Source organism: Passer montanus, unplaced genomic scaffold (genome assembly GCF_014805655.1).
Source record: "Passer montanus isolate IOZ18808 unplaced genomic scaffold, ASM1480565v1 scaffold184, whole genome shotgun sequence".
In the NCBI taxonomy this organism is placed as follows: Eukaryota; Metazoa; Chordata; class Aves; order Passeriformes; family Passeridae; genus Passer; species Passer montanus.
In genome coordinates, this window is record NW_024365826.1 from 194,743 (window position 1) to 213,663 (window position 18,921).

General features: G+C 42.4%; 1 protein-coding gene across 4 annotated transcripts in view; it reads left to right on the forward strand.

Annotated features, from left to right (window-relative positions):
- LOC120500635 (protein spinster homolog 2-like) overlaps window positions 1-18,921 on the forward strand; it is a 130,234-nt gene that overhangs the window by 4,749 nt on the left and 106,564 nt on the right. The window lies entirely within an intron of this gene.

Sequence of the window (18,921 nt, forward strand, 5' to 3'; positions counted from 1 at the left end):
CAGCTGAAGGGTTAGGAAAGGTTCAGCACTAACTCTCAAGTGCAAAGACATTCAAGAGGTTGTGAGCCAAAACTGCTTCTTTTTACTGGTGAGCTGAAATTTCTGATAGTAACATAGTGCCCAACTGAGTGTTCCTTAGTGAATGTAGTCAGAGAATTCACATGGAATGGGATAAAAATAGCCCCTTCTCCCCTTTTAACAAGACTATGCTCAGTGCTCATAGCTTCAGGGAGGGAAGTATTAAGAGGCAGTGCAAGCACCCAGGACACAGCTCTGGAAGGGCTGTAATGGTGGACAATATTAGAAAATAAAACTGACAGAATGCACTTGAGGCAGCAGTGCTGCCAGCTCACACATGTGAGAGTTTGTGAAAGGATGACAGTGTTTCACGTGGGCAGCAGAGACCTGCTGCTGACTCAAAATTCAACAAGTCCTGCTTTGGGAGCAGAAGTTAGGCTTGAACCTCATGCACTTCAAAAACAGGAGACAGAAAATGCTCTGCAGCACAGTGATGGGACTGTGCCATAGCATCTTGTTCTCTAGTGTTGTTTTCCCTGTGTGATGGGCTTTATTGCAGAGGCTGCTGCTTCCTCTTTGCTGATTCTTATGCGAGTTGGCAGGATCTGTTCCAGAGTATTTTACATTTCAAGTGAAGTCTTATTATGTTTAATCATAGTATTTTTTTCTTCCTTGTGCTGTAGGTTTGCCAGATACTAACTATCTTTGTTATTATGTGCAGATTTTCCTGTTTGACTCTGAGATCCTCTTTCATGCATGTTGATTAATTTTCTCCCCAAAGCATCCAAGGCATCACAGCCAGAGAATGTGGCCTTTATTACATGGAGTTAATATACTCATAAATATTGAGTGTGTTCTTAAGAGTATTGTAATGATCTTACTAGTCCCTTGATCTCTGTGACTGTCAACACCAGAAGCTTTGTGATAAAGCTTCTCTGGTCAAAAGTGTGGGAAATCTGTAATCATTCCTTCAGACCTTTCAAATACCATACCAAGCTGCAAGAGGGTTAAATTCTAATAAGTGGGACTGAGAACATTTGCTCTTCATTTTTCTGGTACACTGTGCATGAGAAGCAAATAAGCTGCTGATGACGTAGCATGACAGGTTATAAATTTGAAGAGATATTGCTAAAAACTGGTGACTTTTCCTGTACTACAAAATCCCATAGCTCTTGCTTGGCATTTCAGTTGCTGGGGAACTTGTGGCAGAAAGGTGTTGTAATGTATCACCTACATCAAATAAGGTTTGTAAAGGTCTTGAGGTTCCTTACAACTATCAGAACAAGCTCCTGGTACCTCTTCAGGAGATTCAATGGGAAACCAGGATTTTATTTGACAGATAAAAATTGGGAACTCCAGAGATCAGAACTCTTCTGAGCTGCTTGTTTGCCTCATCATTACTTGATGTGTACTGTAGACCAGGACATTGTTGTGCAGCTTCTATGGCATCAGGTGGTGCACCCAAAGTCCACATCTATCTCTATATCTCCAAGATGTATCAGAGAGCTGCAGGCCAAGGGTGGAGAGTCACAGGGACACGAGAGACAGCACTGCTCAGTGGCAGGGGTCCCAGAAGATGAGCAGGCTTTTTGGTAGGCAGTATGGCCAAGAGGTGAGGAGGGATTTGAGGGAAGAAAAGGGCAGCTTTCAACAAGAGCTTACAAACATCATCCAAGTATGATGAATGTCACAGGAGAAAGGATGGAGATGTCTGTTGGAAATGGATAAAGGAGGATGATGCCCTTATGGCTGAGAGAGCTTTGTGGAATTTGGCACTATGGATGTAGGGTGATGAGTGTTCTAGAAAAAATATGTGTGTGCAAAATGAGTTCTAGAAAGAACCTGTGAGGTGCCTAAGGGGCCAGGGAAGTTAATGGGAGCTGAGCAAAATGGGCTTGGGCTCAGAGCCCAGGGAGGTGTAAGTGAGGTGAACAGCACCTCATGGTTTCCAGAGAAGTTTTGAGTACACATCTTGGCATGGACCTCTCTTGTAAATTGAATTTTTGGTGAACTGGTCTAAAATTCTTGGTCTGAAAATCAAGAGGCAAATCTGAGACAGGTGGAGGAAAAATAAGAGAAAGAATGCCCCAAACAACCTGAACCAAACAACAATCCCCCAGTCATTATTACTGAGTTCTTAACTATTAGATGCCCCCTTTGACTTTGGTGCTGTAAAACCTCTCAGCCTGCAATTCATTGACAGGACAAGTACCCCACCTAGAACTGCTGAACTGCTGAGCACAGCAGGCATCTCGTGCATGGCTTTTCTTTTCTTGACACATCTGTTTTCGTTGTTACTTTGCGTGTGCTGTTGTCTGATGTAACCCAGCTATTTCTGTAGGGTTGCAGGGAAAGGAAGTGAAAGGGAGCACGAATATCCGTGCTCCTGGTTTTACAACATTGTGTAAAAAATCAGGAGGATGAGAATGTAAGGGATCCTGGCTGAGTGAAGGGATGGAGAATCCCTCCTGCTGGTGGTCATGACTTAGGACCTGTCACCAGCCAGGAGTGGCTGAAGGTTTCTTTTGGAAGGCTCCTGAATGAGCTGTTCAGGATGCTCTGGTGGCTCTTTCCACTCTTCATGGTGCTCTGTGTTTCAGGGAAGCCTCTGCACAAGGCATGGCTGGACCCACCATGTTATCTCACTATATAAAATGGCAGAGTAAGGAATGTAATTCTTCCGTCAGGCTGAACTTTCTAGACAGCAATGCAGCATGTTGTGAGAACATCCCACCTGTTCTGTACTTCTGGTTTTGAGGAGATAGGTATCAGTCCTCCTTCTCCAGAACTGCTCTTCTGCCACAACGGAAATCACAGAACAATTTTAGCTTTAGAGAAAAGAGAGAAATACAGAAGAAAAACTAGGCTTTATGGTTTGTCTTTCCTAAGTTCAGGCCTGAGCAATATGAACATAACAGGTTATGTTGTTGGTGAGCAATATTATTTCCTATAGAGATTTTTTGTTTGTTTCTTTTTTTGTTTTGTTTTGGTTGGTTTTTTTTTTAGATGTATTTCTTATGCTTCTGCTGGTGGCCAGCCACTGCAGTATCTGAACAGAAGAGCAGGGGGAAAAGACCAGTGTTTATCTGGAGAATAGCTGCAGTAACAGCTTGGAGTTTGGCTGGCAGAGTGAGAGAACCCCATGCTGGAATGAAAATCCTTTCAGCCTTGGCATGTGATGATTTTTTTGTTTAATTTTTTTATTTTAAGGCTGCACTGAACCAAAACTGCAGTAATCCATCTTACTCCTTGTTCAGGCTTCTGCCAATAATTATGTAAATAACAGATCACAGTTAATTATTTGTTTCATAGCTTCCTATTTTCTCTATTTGTATTAGCAACATGTCATTATTGTCTTAGAGTACAGCTGTGTGTTCTTGGCAAAATGGAAAACAACAAAAATGGGTGAACTGGCAGTGACAGCAGGACTGGTGTCTGTGTGAAGTCTGCAGGGCCTGAATTAAACCTGCCTGAAGGTTAACTCTGATTCCTGTGGCTGTCCTGGGGTTTGCTGATCTGTGCCCTCTGCATATTCTCATTTCAGAGGAGTGATCCCTCGGGAGGGTTTGCCAACAAAGCAGGATGGATCTGAAAGGTGGGGGGGGTCTTGCCCTGCTCTTGATTTGCGATTTTCACTTCTCTCTGCCTGTCACGTTTGCATTTCATGATTTGTGCCTGTGTGGTGGTGGTGATGACCTTGGAAGTTTTGCTTTTAATCCTGGCTTAGGCAGCTGCTTTAGTACAGCTTTCCTACCAGGTGGGCAGTTTGGGAAGATCACAAATCACTGTGTGCTCTTGCTCTGTTCCTCCTCAGTGAGACTTTTCATTTGAAAATAGGAGACTATGACAGGATTTCTTTTCTAATAATTTTGTATAAGATACTGTATTCTCATTTTCACGTTGCCTTTAGTGTTGGGTGTTTTTTTCCATCAGACTGGTGCCTGTAAACTTTGCCCCAGCCAGACCCGCTGGGGCTTGGCTGTCCCAAGCTGTAGGATGTAAATAATTTGATGTGACATCAGCTGACCAAGTGCCACTGCTGCCCAGGCTTCAGTCCCTGAGCAGGTTGGTGGATGAAATGTTGCTTATGGGATGCTGAATCAGAACTGCTTAAGTACTTGGGGCCAGGCACTAATTTTGTGCAGTTTCAGGTGTGTTCTCAGTGCTAAAAAATAATTAATACAGAATTGCAACACTATTAATAAATACCAATTGTGCAAACTATGCAATAAGTAGAAATTATTTCTGTTGCACTAGTGTGGCTCATAAAGAGGGGTCATTGCCTGTGTTGGTGTGCTGAGCTATTAGAACTCAAATTCTGTTGCAGTTATACCAGTGTTAAAACATTTCTAATAGACTTGTTATTTCCGTCTAGCAGCCAGAAATGCTGACTAACTTTCAGGATAGCAATCTTTTATATATTCAGGAAACAAAATACCCAAGGGCCGCTGGTGACTGACAGCTACAATGCTCTGATTAAAACTGACAGTTCCTGATCAGCTCCATCTTGGATGTGTTAGTTCCTTTTCTCATGGGGAAGAGAAGACAGAGGACAAAAAATTATTTAATGTAATAGTATTAGGATGTGAGATTTTGTTTTCCTTTGCAATTTTCCAGGAATTTGCAACTCAGAAGTACCAAAGTACCTGAGTAATAGTGCTTGGAAGGGCAAACATTAATCTCTCCAAGATGACTTTCCTATAACAAGGTACAGAAAATGCCAAGTCTTGGCTTCTAGTCATTGATTTTTGACTGAAAGAACAATGTGCTGATCAGTTAATATCTGGTGTTTGCCTGTTTTATTCCCAACTGGAATCAAGACAAGGAAGATTTTTTTTCCCGTCTAAATGAGAGGAATCATGGTGCTTTTTCTCATTTGCACTTGCATACAGACTGCACAAGCAATTACTTAATTCCTAATGAAAAACTTTGAGTCGCTGGTCAGAACATGAGGTTGTTGGGAGCCACTGGTGCCCCAGACAGTGAATGTATCCCCTGCTCTCCTCCCTTGCCCTTCTCTCCCACAGCACTCCTTAGTCATTGAGGAAATAACTTTATTTCCTTTACCTCTGTGTTTATTTAATCTCCTTTTTCAGGTATAGAGATGCTGGATGCTCAGGAGCAGTTAGCAACACCTCTCCAGCATCTGCTGCTGTGTGCTTTTAGGCTCTGGGGTGTACCTTGAACTGTACAGAAGAGCTGCAAAACCAACAAAATTAATGAGTTCTCTTAATTACTAAATTATAGAAGGGTCTTGGCAGATCTGCTAAAGTTTAGGGTCACTTGCTATTTCCTTAATGAAACATATTTTTAAGTAGTTGAATTTTTCACATCTTGCATGTTGGCAATTCCAGCTGTTTCAGGTGCAGTGGGAGTACTTTATGTTACTGCAAAGCTACCAAAATTTTCAGGGTTTTGGACTGTGGATCAAGAGAGTTTCAACAGTTGCTGGAGAAAAGAGATAAATCAGTTTTGGTCTACATTTCATTGTGCTTTTTAAACTGTCTGGAAGTGGCCAAAATTAGTAATCCTTCTGTAGTCATATTATGTTCAAAAATATGTAATGGTTTAAATGTCAAACTGCACCTTATTGCAAGCTTACATTTGCCTCTCAAGTGTGCATTTAAATCACTTGCATTGCTGAAAGCCACTTAACAAGAATAAATCAGAAGTGGAGCTGATGTTTGAATAAAACCAGAAGTTGTGCGAGTGGCTGGAGAAAAGTCTCTGTCTGTAAGCAGATGCAATCAAATCTGAATCAGGATTTAACATTTTTGATTTAAATATTTAGTCAAGCTCTATTATACCATCCCTTCTCATTTTCTACGTGAATGGGAAATACGTTCATCACCATTTAGAAATTACTGGGCTTTGTAACCTGATGATGTTTGGTTTTATTCACTCAGACTTGTGCAATTGAAGCACAAACCACTTCAGTCCTGAGTGGGAGAGATTTCCTGGGCCACTGCTGCCTGCAGAAGAGGTTTGTGTGCACAGCCTGAGCCCAGCAGTGGGAGAGCTCCCACTGTCCAGGCAGTCATAGGTGTTCCTCCTGAGGTCTCTGTCCCGAGACTGCCAGAAAACAACAGGCAGGCTCAGCCATGGTGAGGACACCACTAGTTAATACATTTGTGTCACTGATCTGATAATTAAGATGTTTGTAAATTCCATTAATCACGCTTTTGGCTGGCAAGACCTCTATTTTTCAATGCTCCAGTTCACTTTGTAGATTAAAACAAATGCATAAAAGGTTTTCCTTTAATGAAGGAAGCTGCTAAGAAGAAAATTTATCATTATTATTTATTATTTTATTTTATTTTATTTCTCCACTGTTTTCAGGTGTTTCTTTTATTCTCCAGAAGCAAGGTTTTGGTGTTTTTTTTGATCAATGCCTTTGTCATAATATAGAAGATCCCTGTTTGCAGCTTCTATTTAAACATGTGGACTCCAGTTGCCTCTACTAGTATTGAGTCATCAAGACAGAAGAACTAAAATACAGATCTTACAGTCATGCAGGAAGTTCTATTTAAAAAAAAAGGGTTATAAGTATGGTGTTTCTAAAATATATTGGCTCCTTTGTAATTACACACTTTAGATATTAATACATATAATTATGAAAGTATAATTAGACTCTGGTAGGTAATGTCATAACAATTTTAAGGTAGATTTAAAAATATCTTTAAAAATATATATCTTAAAAAAAGAAATATCTTATAAAAGTATCTAAATATCCCAACAAGAGCAATTTTTCTTTAGTGATATTCTTGGGTTCAGTCTGGAGGACCTGGTTCTAGACTCTGGGTTTTTTGCTTTGGGTTTTTTTTCCTTTTAACCCAGAATTCAGTAAAGACTGAATTATTCTGTCTTTTAAAGGAACAGTCCCAAGCTTCTATAAGATTTTAGGGCTAGAGGGAAGGAAGAGCACACTTTGGATAATTTTAGGTTAGAGATTATGGTTACAAAAGAGTCTTGGCAGCTCTTGGAAAGCCAGGTACTAGAAGACTCGGTTGGTGGGAAGCTGAAGGAACGTAGCACCTACAAGGTTAGGGAGCAAGTGTCACAGTGAGTGAGGGGTGGTCTCACGGGGACTGCAGACCCTCCTGCTCCAGGACCCGTTTCTTTCAGCAGATTGCTTTCCCTTTAAATCCAGAACAGCATCTTTCCAGTCCAAATTGCTATGCGGCGTGTGGTTTGCTGAGGGGAAGGCAAGTCATTTTGTGTCTCCCAGAGGCTCGTGCCGTGTCAGCTGTCTGGTGCCCCTGTAATTTCATGGAGATCCTGCTCAGAGCCTGCGCCGAGACCGCGGCTGCGGGCGCCCCGTGCCTTCTGCCTGGGTGCCCAGAGGTTCCTGCTCCTGTCCTTGCCTTCCTTCCCTCCCTCCCCCGGCTCTCACTTGTGTGTAATCAAATTAAGCAGCGGCAGCAGCCACAGCAGAGAAGAGCAGCTCTGTTTGAAGCTGTCCCTCCAGAATGTGCACACAGATTTCATTGCCTGCACCTGCCGTGGCTGGCTGCTGCTGTGACCTCGTGTGCCAGCAGCCTGGACTGATAAGCGTTCCCTGTTCCTTCCATCCCAGTTAATAATTTTAAGGACACTTAATTCCTTGCCAGCCTTCTAAAGCTTGTCTTTGTCCATAAACACTCTGTGTTATTTTTGTAAGGGTCCAGTTGAAGAGTGCTTTCAGAGCATAAAATGAAAGCTAGAGCAGGCAGTGTTAGGGGGTTTCTGTTAAATACATAAAGGCAGCACTTGCTGGGCAGTGATAACTGTGAGGATGCTGTGTCATTTGAGCTGGAGCAGTCACTCATGCAACACTGCAGACTTCTCTTTGAAACCCTTTGTAGGTCCGTAAAGCCTTTCTTGCTGTTTCTATTGAGATCCTTGGGCATTGTGCCTCCCCTGAGTACAAGACTGCTGCCCTTTCCCTGTGCAGGACCCTGTGCCAGCCACAGCAGCTGCTGTCTGGGCAGGGTGGAGATGCAGCAGCACATGAATGTGGAACAGACACCAGGCTGTGAGACTTGCCAGGCCTGTGAAAGTCCCTCCTCTGTGCTCTTCACTGCCTGATGAACTCCTTGGAGTCAAACCAGTCCAAAACCACCATCTCCATCACTACCTACAGGGTATTTCCTTATGCCACAAAGCCATTTCATTGAAGTATTTTATGTTTCAAAGTACTGACTTGTTTCAATCCAGAATTTTTTGGTTCCATACAGATGTGCATCCACTCCCTTTCGACCGCTGAAGACACCAGTGAGACAGGATGAGCACAGGGGATCTATACAAGAGCCCTGCTGAGACTAAGCACTAAATTGGTGGTGTTTGTTTTCCTTTGGAGTTGATTGCTGCAGCCCCCCCACTGAGGAGAACCTCTCCTGTGATGGGTAATTTTCATTTGTGCAGCAGACTATGCACATCCCATGAGTGAGTGTTACAGGTAACAGTACCCAAGGAAAGGTGTCTCTCTGCTGGAACTGGAGAACATTAGTGGAACTGAACAGGGTGTAGCCTCCCTCATTGATTCTGCTGTTGCATTGTTAAAAACCTGATAATCTTTTTAGCTGCTCAGTCTCTCCCATTGGTAATTGCTAAATGTAGTTGCTTATGTACAAGCAAGCTCAAACAATGGAAAATATATGAAATATGAACCCTTTCTTTGTGGGGTGGGAACATTTATCTTGCTGTGGTGAGGAATGTTCACCTCACATTTCCGAACATTGTGTTCAGCAGATGAGCTGTTTCCTCCTTCTCCTTCAGGTTTTGGTCTCTCCATTGGGGACAGGGCTGAGGCCATGCTTAGGTGGGCTGTTAGAGTAATTATCCAAATGAACAGGCACGGCTTTAAAGATGCTGTTGTGTGATTTTATTGTTACTGAGTGGAGCGGGTGGAAATTGGCTTGGTTCTTATTTTGTTTTTCCGTAGTTCAGTCTATTGACTTGTAGATGAGTGAGAATCTCATTGGGAAAGAGCTGCCTTTTGACTCTAGTATTGTCCCCAGCTGGGAGAAGACTGAAAAATGCAAGGGAACCTAAAAAAAAATCCCAGACCTGGCAGCCTCCAATCAAGCAGCATGTTTGCAAAGATGATGGAAGTTTTCATGTGGCTACTGAATTTTATTTTTGCTGGGTAACTGTCACTGTTTAATGGCTGAGAGAAACCTCCTTGTGTAGGCATGGACATAATTTTACAATTCCTAAGATAAAGAGAGTAAATGATGGAGAAACATTGTTCTTAAACAGTCTCAGCCCGATTTCATGGAAACAAAATAAATACAAACTCTCTTTTTTTTTTAAAAAAAAAAAAAGCTCTTAAAATAGAGATGGGGTTAAAAGGAGACTGTGTCTAATTTTGTTAACGTTGTGGTCCTAATTTGTCGCTCCTGGTGACTTGAATTCCTCACAAATTGCTGGTTTGCCTGCAGATCTGTAATTCCCACATGCTGTAATTTTGCCTTTAGAAATGTTGGCCATGGGCAGCTCTCTCTTTTTGAGCTGGAATTTTGAACACTTTAAACTCTTCAGCATGGCTTTTCTCTGTTTGGTGGAGGTGGAGGCTCCTGCCTTTCAGGGAAGATGAGCAGCTCTGGGTTTGCTGGGACAGAAAGCCCTGGGAAGGCAGTGAGGATGAGCGGGGTGCAGGAGGTGCCTGCTGTGAGTCTGGAGGCAGCACCTGGGTTGTGTGTCAGCTGTAAATTTGTGCCCTTTGGTAAAGCAGTGTAGCCATCCAGCAGAAGGTGTGCTGGACAAACAGGCTGTCTGTCCCCTCCTGCAGTTCTTCAGTATGCGAGATCAAGATACTGTGGGAACAATTCTGAGGCATTTGTTATGGAAAATCCAAGAATTTTCCAAATAATGTGCCCTGCTCTATAATTCCTGTCAGCTGCTGGAAGGATCAGCTATTGCTATGAGCCTTTGGCTGGTTTGAAATCATTAGCTACACGCTTTGAGGTTCAGCTAGCACCCAGTCTCTTCGTTTTATGCCATATGTTTAACTGTTATGTCATAAACTGGAAGAATATATCATTTTTTATCTTATCTCAGAACTTGAAATGCTGAGATGAAAGGAGAGATGGATGTGAGTTACACTTTGATCTGGTTTTCATCATTTCAGTTGGGTTTCATCTTGGTTTTGTTGGGTTTGGGGTTTTTTCAGGAGTCCAAAGAAATTTAACCTCACTCTTTGTTGTTTGCTTTTTACATCGGTTTTATCCTTTTGGCCTCTGCTGTTGTTATGAGTGTTACTGCTCTCATAGCCTCAGTATGGATCTCTCAAATAAGAGGACATGACAAGTAAATGCAATTAACCATCTATTCAGATCTTCAGGGGCTTATGAGGTAACTGAAGTCGTGGATGGAGGTCAGTCTCAAAGTACAAAGGTACTTTCAGCTCTTGGTATTTTTATTTTTCTGCTCAACTCTAAAATTTACTGAAGTCTTGATGCTTACTAAAGTATTCATGGATGCATCTTGACTCTGAAATGCCTGGGGAAGGCTCTTTGGTTATACAGTAATTATGGACTGTTTCCATCAATGCTTAGGAATTGCAGTTAAAGGCACTGCCAGGAGTCTGGAGCTCTGCTTAGCACATAGATCACCTGTGCCCTAGCCATAGGCATGGATTCCTTCACTGCCTTTTCCTTACCTCCATCTCTCTGCCCTCAGTGATAAGGTTGATCATCTTTATCTGCTCCTCAACACACTAATGGGGTTTTATGTTGATTACTGTGAAGCAGAATATGGGCCTGCAGTGTTCTCTTGGGCAGGCCCAGCGATGGAGAGAAGGCAAAACCACATGCTGGAATTTCATGAAAGAAGAGTGTGTAATTTAAGCAAAATGCTTTACTTGATAGGCTGCAAGCATCTATTTTTCAAATGTGCTGTGAAATGTTAGTAGTGGGTTTCTATAAAGACATTAAATTGTGAAAGAGGAATGTTTATTTTTGGGTCAAAAAGTTTCAGAAAGGAAAGGATATGCATATCTTGATCAAAGTTGAGTAATGTCAAGTTTGGAAGGAAAATAGCTGGGCTCAAGTCTCTTCACATTGGTGTGAATACAGGCAGTTGCAGAGTGTTTATATTGTACAACTGAGATCTAGATTTCACTACTTTATTTCCCTGTGTTAGGATAAATGGATGAAGGGACAGAGAGCTCAGGCTTGGTTTTGGGCGCTGCCGTGAAGTGTTGCTGTTTGTATGAGCCCAGAGCCCACAGGGGCAGATCCTGTTCCAGAAGCCCCTGTGCTCTGCAGCTGCTGCCTGCTGGCAGTGGTGCTGGCAGCAGGGGTAAAGAGGAGAGAGGAGGGGCTCAGCCATGCCAGGGTCCTGCAGCAGGCACACAAGGAATGCACAGGTGGCCCTTCTTCCAGGGAGACCACTCTTCAGACCTGCTGTATGCCCTGGGATAACTCAGCACAGCCTCTCTGTGCTTTCCCACCTAGCACACCTCCCACAGCAAGGCTCTCTGGACATAAAAACTCCTCTCAAATAATCAGTACTCACAGGGGCCCTGTAAGTTGTTTGTCATTAATACTGTAGTGTTGGTGAGGATGCTGATGTCTGCCTTGTGCTTGGAAACTGGGAACAGCAGCCAGGAGGAGTCCATCCTGAAATGGCTTCTCAGAGAAATGGAGGTATCTGTCATCTACCTGCTCCAGTTGTTTCCAGGCTGCTAGAAAAGCACTGCTGCTCACCTCCTGTTATTTGGCAGGGCCTTCCAGTGCTCCTGCAAATGAATAGGCACTTAATTTGTGAATGAGCTGACTTGCATGCCTAATTTCCTTTCACACCTCTTGTTTGCCACTGATGGAAGTGTGCATTAAAACAGGAAGCTTTCCCTGCTTATTCTGAGTGTGTGTGTGAAAGGGAGAAAGAGGGCAAGGGCTGTAATTAAAAATAGGTTGATGGAGGGCTTTGAAACACCTGTACTGTGACAGAAATGGATGTGTTTCAGAACATATCACTTGGTATAAAGGGCTTGAAGAGGAAATTGATGCAACTCAGAGCACTTTAGGAGGCTCTGGAACCAGTCTGTATCTAGCTGGAGCAATGGAGGTGAGGATTAGGACGTGCTTTGGCTGGAATAATGTGTTTGGTCATTTCTGAAGGCTTTCTGGAATATTTTTAGGCAGGAACATTGTTAATTTTATCGTTTAAGGCAAATCAGTAATTGTTTTCTGCAGGGAGGGGAAGGTAATGCAATAACATACCTCCTCCTTTCCCTTCCCTTTCCCTTCCAGGTGATTTTGCTGCCTCTCTACTCAGGGCATGGCCACACAAGTAGTTGCTTTGGCAGGTGACCTGAGGAGCAGCAGTAAGAGGATCAGGGCAGGGCAGGTTTCTGGGAATAAGCAGCTGATAAGCAAAGTACTGGGACACTCTGCTGATTGGATAAGAAAGATTAGGCAATTAAATTTTTGTGGGGGCAAAACTCCAGACAACATCCCTAAGGCATGGTAGTATTTTGTTAACAAAGCAAAAGGCAGAGGATTTTATTTACTTGTTGCTCTATGGCTGCTGAGTTTGTTTTGCAGCAGTTATATTGTAAAAAAAGCCTTGAGTTGATCAGCGTAGAATCATAGATTCCTTCAGGTTGGGAAAGATCTCCAAGATCCAGTCCAACCATTCCTCCCCACTGCCAAAGCCACCACTAACCCATGTCCCCAAGTGCTGTATCCTCACATCTGTTAAATCCCCCCAGGCATGGTGCCTGGGCAGCTGTGCCAGGGCTGGACAGCCCTTTCAGTGAAGACATTTTTCCTAATATCCAACCTAAACCTCTGGATACCTGTCAGAGGGACAGAAATGATGCATTGTTTTCTTGTATTCTCCTTTAATTTGTGTTTCTATTAATCTGTGGCCTTGTTGTCTATGTCTGAGCAAGATTTTTTGTGTCAGGAATCATCATTTTTCTGTTTACAAAAAAATAAGAGATATGGTGCTGAAGTCTGATGGAAATTTACACCCTACAGATAATAATTGCCACAACCATGGCCACTGTAATGACTTGACCTTTCAATTTTGCTATGGAAGTTACAGATAAATAGCTTTTGGATGTGACAGACTTGTATTCTGGATTTGGAGCCTGTTTTTTTTCTGTTTGGGGGATTTTTTATACAACCATGTGGGTTTGTAGAGCTTAGTCTTATAGTATTCAGTAACAGCTGTTTTAAGGAGAATGCCAAATCTCATAGGAGATGGCATTTGTTAAATCCTACTTCTCTAAAAATTTGCTTTGATTCTGTAAGTGCTTCCTTGGAAAGCCATGGCATGAGGCAGAGCGTGTGCTGCTGTCAGATGGAAACTAAAACACAACAAATGTTTGCTGGTGACTCAGGGAAGATTTGCCTTGTGTGGAACTTTTGTGAAGCTTCTGCTTTCCTTGCTGCAGTGGGGAGGTTTTTCAGGGAATCACAGAATTGTTTAGGTTGGAAAAGACCTTTAAGACCTTTAAGTGTGACTGTATTCCCAGCACTTCCAAGGTCACCATGTCCCCAAGTGCCACATCTGCAGATTACTCCATCTACCTTTATTAAACTCCTTCCTCCAGTTCTGCTTGCAAACTCATCTTACACTGAATTGGCCCATTTCCTAAAATCTGCTGTAAGAATAAGTACTTGAAAATTATATAAGCACGAAGTTTACTAGAAAATATGTATCAGGGAATCAAGAAATCCTTTGCATATGTTTAAATAGTGCTTGCAGTGTGACTGCCATTAGGCTTAGACTATTTTGTTGATGCTGTTGCTCCACCACGGCAGAAATCTCATTCCAGCTGCATATGTGAAGGGTGTAAATATCAGAACTAGCAATTTTCCTCAAGCATTTTCTTTGCATTTGAATGGAGCATAGAAAAAAAGCATCCGATCTGACAAGCAAACCTGATGATAGCTCCAGGAAAGCAGTTTTTTGTTTTTGTTTTCAAAGCAATTTCTGTAGTTTTTCTCCACTTGTCTATTGCACCATTTAGCTGAATGGTGATATACTCTGCCTCCAGCACACAGCAGGAATCTTATGTCTGTAGATGTTTTATGCAGTCTTTTCTTTTTCATGTATCCTAGGGTGGTGTGCTTGAGGTGAATATTTTTTCCTCCTCACTCCCCAAAAATGACATTAATAGCAATATAAAAAGGAGGAATTTATACAAAAAAGAAGGTAGGAATAGGATGGAGTGTGTCTGCGTTTGATAAATGTCTTTTTCATTTCTAACACTTGAATTTTTAACACCTAATGTCTATTGTCCCTCAATATCTGCAGTCCTCTGGGCCCTTAGTGTATCAGAAGAGAGGGAAGAGCAGTTTGTGACCCCACATGTGAGGAGGGGAATTAATGGTGTTCTCTGAAATTACAGGTCATTTAAAATGCATTAATTACAAGAGATTTCTCAGTCTCTGCCATTGAAGATATCAGGCTGTATTTTCTTACCTGTAGCAGACACTGATAGGGACACAGCTAAGTCAAGAAAGAAATTGAAAGTCAGTTCCAGGTTGGAAAATGCTGTGTGTGTTTTTAAATAATGGACATAGAAAAGTCAAACTGCTGATCGTGTTTCTGAACACAGAAGGAAAATCTGCTCTATTTGGTTTCAGTTTCAGTGTGCAAGGAGCAGCTCTGATTCCTCAGTGTCAGTTCCATCACAAAGTGGGAGCAAAATGAGCAGGAGACAAAAGAAAAATGAAATCCATTGCATGAGAATTGGAGTTGACATGAAAGGCAAGTTTCTTCATTTTGGGAGGAGTAGCCCAGATTCCTAGTAGCAGGGAAAGAAAAAAGCTAAACTGGTTTAAGGTATAATTTTTCTGAATATATAATATATATCCTGCAGTCCCAGTAAATATAGGATTTTAGGATTTGATTATACTTACATTAGAAATTTCTCATGGTTAAAACAGAGTCTTGAGGAAAGATGGATGGTAACTCTTTCCCAGCCCAACTTCTGTGCTGAATAAATGGGTGACTGTGATCCTTCTGGCTACTAGCAGTTATATATATTAGGAGGCTGATAATTTTCCAGGGTGTTTTCTACATCTGGGATTTCATGCAACAAGTGTAGCACTGTGATAAGGATTTAAAAGCAGTAGATACATTAGGCACTTCTCCAACCATTTTTGTTCTCTGTCCAACTTTTCCAGATCAACCAGCTATATGACAGGTCCTCAAAATTGCATCAGTTTCCTTGAGGATCAGCAGGTGCCCTCCAAGCATGCCATGGGTATTCCAAGAGAGGTGTTAATAAGACTAATTTCCTAGGCAGATTGCTGTTCCAGGTTTATATATGCATTAGCACAAATTATTTTCCCCTTGGTAACTTCTAGTTTTCTATACATATTTTTTGATCCTTATTAAATTTAAGTCTGTGGGTGAGGATTGCAGGAGTCTGAAGAAGTATGAACAAGACTTTCAAGGTGATCTACTTGTGAGTTTGTGTTCCTTATTACCATTGCTGTAATGAATGAACAGGTGCCTCATAGAAGGAGAAGTTGCACAAAGAGCAGTTTTTCATTTTTCTAAGATTGCACTGAAGATAAAGAAAGCCTATTGGTTTGTTTCCTTTCCCAAACCACTTGCATTTGGTCCTTCCTCACTTCCACTTTCTCTTCCCTGCCAAACCAGGTGGAGCAGAGGGAATGTGCAGTTTCTCAGTCATGCACAAAGCACTCCCAGGCTTGCCAGAGAGAGGAAGAAATTGGATGACATAGATGGAATTCTCTTTTGTTTGATTTCCTTCCTCTCATTGCTGCTGTCATGAACATGTGAAAATTACCTCTAGCAAAACACTTAAGCTGAGATATAATCTGCCAAGGGAATTTGGGCATACAGTACCTGCTTAAAATAACAATAAATTAGACAGTTGGATGCCTTATTCTCAGTGCAGCTTTGAAAGTCTCTGGCTTTAAGTATAATTACAAATAAGATTTAAACAATGTCATTATTTATACAAGCTGGCTATGAGTCATGAATTACATCTTTCTAAATTAATAAAAAGATTAATTTTCTCTTGTTTTCATTTCCATCATCTCCAATACCTCGCGGGGAAGAGCTGAAGGAATAAACTGCTTCTGGGGCCCCGGCTGAAAAGCATGGCAGTGTGGAGGCTGCCGAGGAATGCTGCAGCTCTCTTGTGGAGTGCATCCCTCCTGGGGGCACCTGGGTGCCTGTTCAGACCTGCTCACAGATCTGCTGGCTTTGGGTGGCACTCACAGCAGGGTGTTGGACTGAGTTGAAAGCGCCCTCGCTAGCTTGGCTTTGGCCTGTTTGAAAGCAGCTCTTTGTGCTGGGGCAGCTCACCTGTGCATGCTGTCAGGTCCTGGTGGATTTACCTGCCGCCCTTATGTGCTCAAACACGTTCAGTGGCACCTGTGTCTGCACCACGGTGTGTTCTGCACTTCCCTCCAGAGCAACCTGCTCGTTCACTGCACAGGGACTGATGTGAGCAGTGCTCAGCAGGTGCTCTACAGCCCAGCAAACCCTCGTGCACCAGCAGGGTGCTTGGAGCCAGGCATGATTCCAGCAGTGGCAGGAGCACGATGAAGTCTGTGGGACACAGCACACTTAGGCAAGATTTTAAGCCTGCTCTCCACCTCCACCATGCATGCCCCAGAGCAGAATGCTTGACACAGTTTCTTATATCCAATAATCACTTTATCTGATGGTATCAATTTGGTGCTCAGACTTTGCAGTACTTCCTGAATCCTCAATTACTCAATCCAAATTTACTTACCACACAAGCATTTTGCTATACTGTGCATTGCCTTCAATACCCAAACAGCACTGAGGCTGCTTTTCCCTTTGCTTCAGACTGGCACTGTTTTTATTTCCTCTCCTATATATTATGCAGCATTCCAATGGGCATACAACTCAGGTGCTTCATTTTCTGCTTACTGTCTAACTCAAGAATAAATGAACAAAAGCATTGACATTTTTCCTGAAAGAAGTGCCTTTGATACCAGTGGCTGAAGTGCAGGACCAGTGTATGGATTACTGACTATCCAGATTCAGGACTGAGTTGCCTTTTACTTTTGAAATGGATCTTTTCTTTTTCTTCTCTCAGTGAGAAAGGAAGCTCACAGAACACCAACAAGGCTTCTTCATCATAGCTCTGCCGTTAGTGCTCCATTTGGTGGCTTCCTGACCCCATCTCCTCAGTTTAGGTATTTCTCTGCAAAAGAAGGGTATGGGTAGGCAGGGCTTCTTCATCATAGCTCTGCCTTTTGTGTTCCATTTGGTGGCTAAGCATATTCTTCCTGACCCTATCTCCTCAGTTTAGGTATTTCTCTGCAAAAGAAGGGTATGGGTAGGCAGGGAAAGATTCTGTTTGCATCATTTTAGTTAGTCCCTTGTGTGCAGCACCTGTGACTGATCTTGAGTATCTCTGAATTTTTAACAGCTTTCTACTTCTTATATAACATCCTGAGATAAGGAATGGGAAAGGCCAACCACCACCAGCATTATGTGGTGTTTGTCTTACTAAATGACTGACAGTGTTGATTAACAGAAGAGAGGGTTGTAAGAGACAAGGGATAATGCACACACTTCCAAGTTTATAGATGCAGTGGAATAATACTGCTTCTGTATGGAGAGGAGGAGCTGCTGTGGCTGACTCTGGACCTGTAAAGCAGATGGTTGTTCTGAAACAGGAAAGTCACTATGAGAGAGAATGGGAAATAGAAAATAAAAGAACTTCAGCAATTCCAATAAATGGAGACATGAATTGCAATGGAAGCAGTTTCTTTTAAACAGAGACTATTTTGTAAGTTGGTTTCTCTCTGGATTATTCATTATTTCCCTCCTCCCTAACTGTTTTAATCCATTGGCAATTTTGGCCACACTAGAAGGAAGACTTCTTCACGATACAATACTGCTGGAGGTTTCACAGACATTTGGAGCCAGGGAAAGGAGGGAGTCACTGCAAGATGAGCTTAATGTTTATGAGATGTGAAAGAAACCACAAAGGCAAAAGATTTTAAATATCCACCACCTCTGAAAAAGCTTGGAGATTGCTGTCTCAAGCATCAAGCCATAGAAAACCAGGGATCATTAGTTCTGCTTTTAGGAAATAACCTTTTGCTATAAACTTGCTGTGAACTGGCTTGTGGGACCTTGCCAAGGCTTTCTTTGAAAAAGATGTGGGCTTCTCTGAGCCCTGTACTGTGGTTAACTCCTGATCTAGTGATTAGCTGTCCTGACTCCAAGGTGCACCTGTCATTAAGGAATTAATGCACATTTTATGAGCAGAAGCTGAACAAATTAGAGCCTTTTGCTGTTTATAGTTAAGAGGTGAAACTCCCTCTTTAGCTGTATTGCAGTGTCTCCTGAAACAAGTGGAGGCTATGTATTTTATTTCTTCTGCTGCATTGTTAATTACCACAAATTAAGGTGTAGGTGACTTGCTGACAGCAATTTTCAAAAATCTGACTCTTGAGAAATGAAGGGTTAAATACCACCCTATTTTTTTTAAACCTAAAAACTTTCTATGCAAGGTGAAAGCAAGGAGTTTGTGTGTCCTGGAAAGAATGTTCAATTATTAATTTTTCCCAGGTTCCTGTACTCATCTATTTTTTAAGCAATTCATTACCGAATACCCCAAGAGATATTTAATGAAATTTGGTATAACAGTGAAGTTAGAGTTGGAACTGTATTTGTCACTGGATGATGCTGAATTTAAGTTTGGCATTCATTGAGGGGCTGCAGCAGTGGAAAGGGTGGTCAGGCATTGGAAGGAGCTGCCCAGGGCAGTGGTGGAGTTCCATCCCTGGAGGTGTCCAAGGACTGACTGGATGTGGCACTCAGTGCTCTGGGCTGGGTGGCAAGGTGGGAATCAGGCACGGGTTGGATTCCATGATCTGGGACATCTTCCATCCTCAGTGATTCTGGGGTCTCTGGGATGCTCTCAGCAGGAGGAACAAG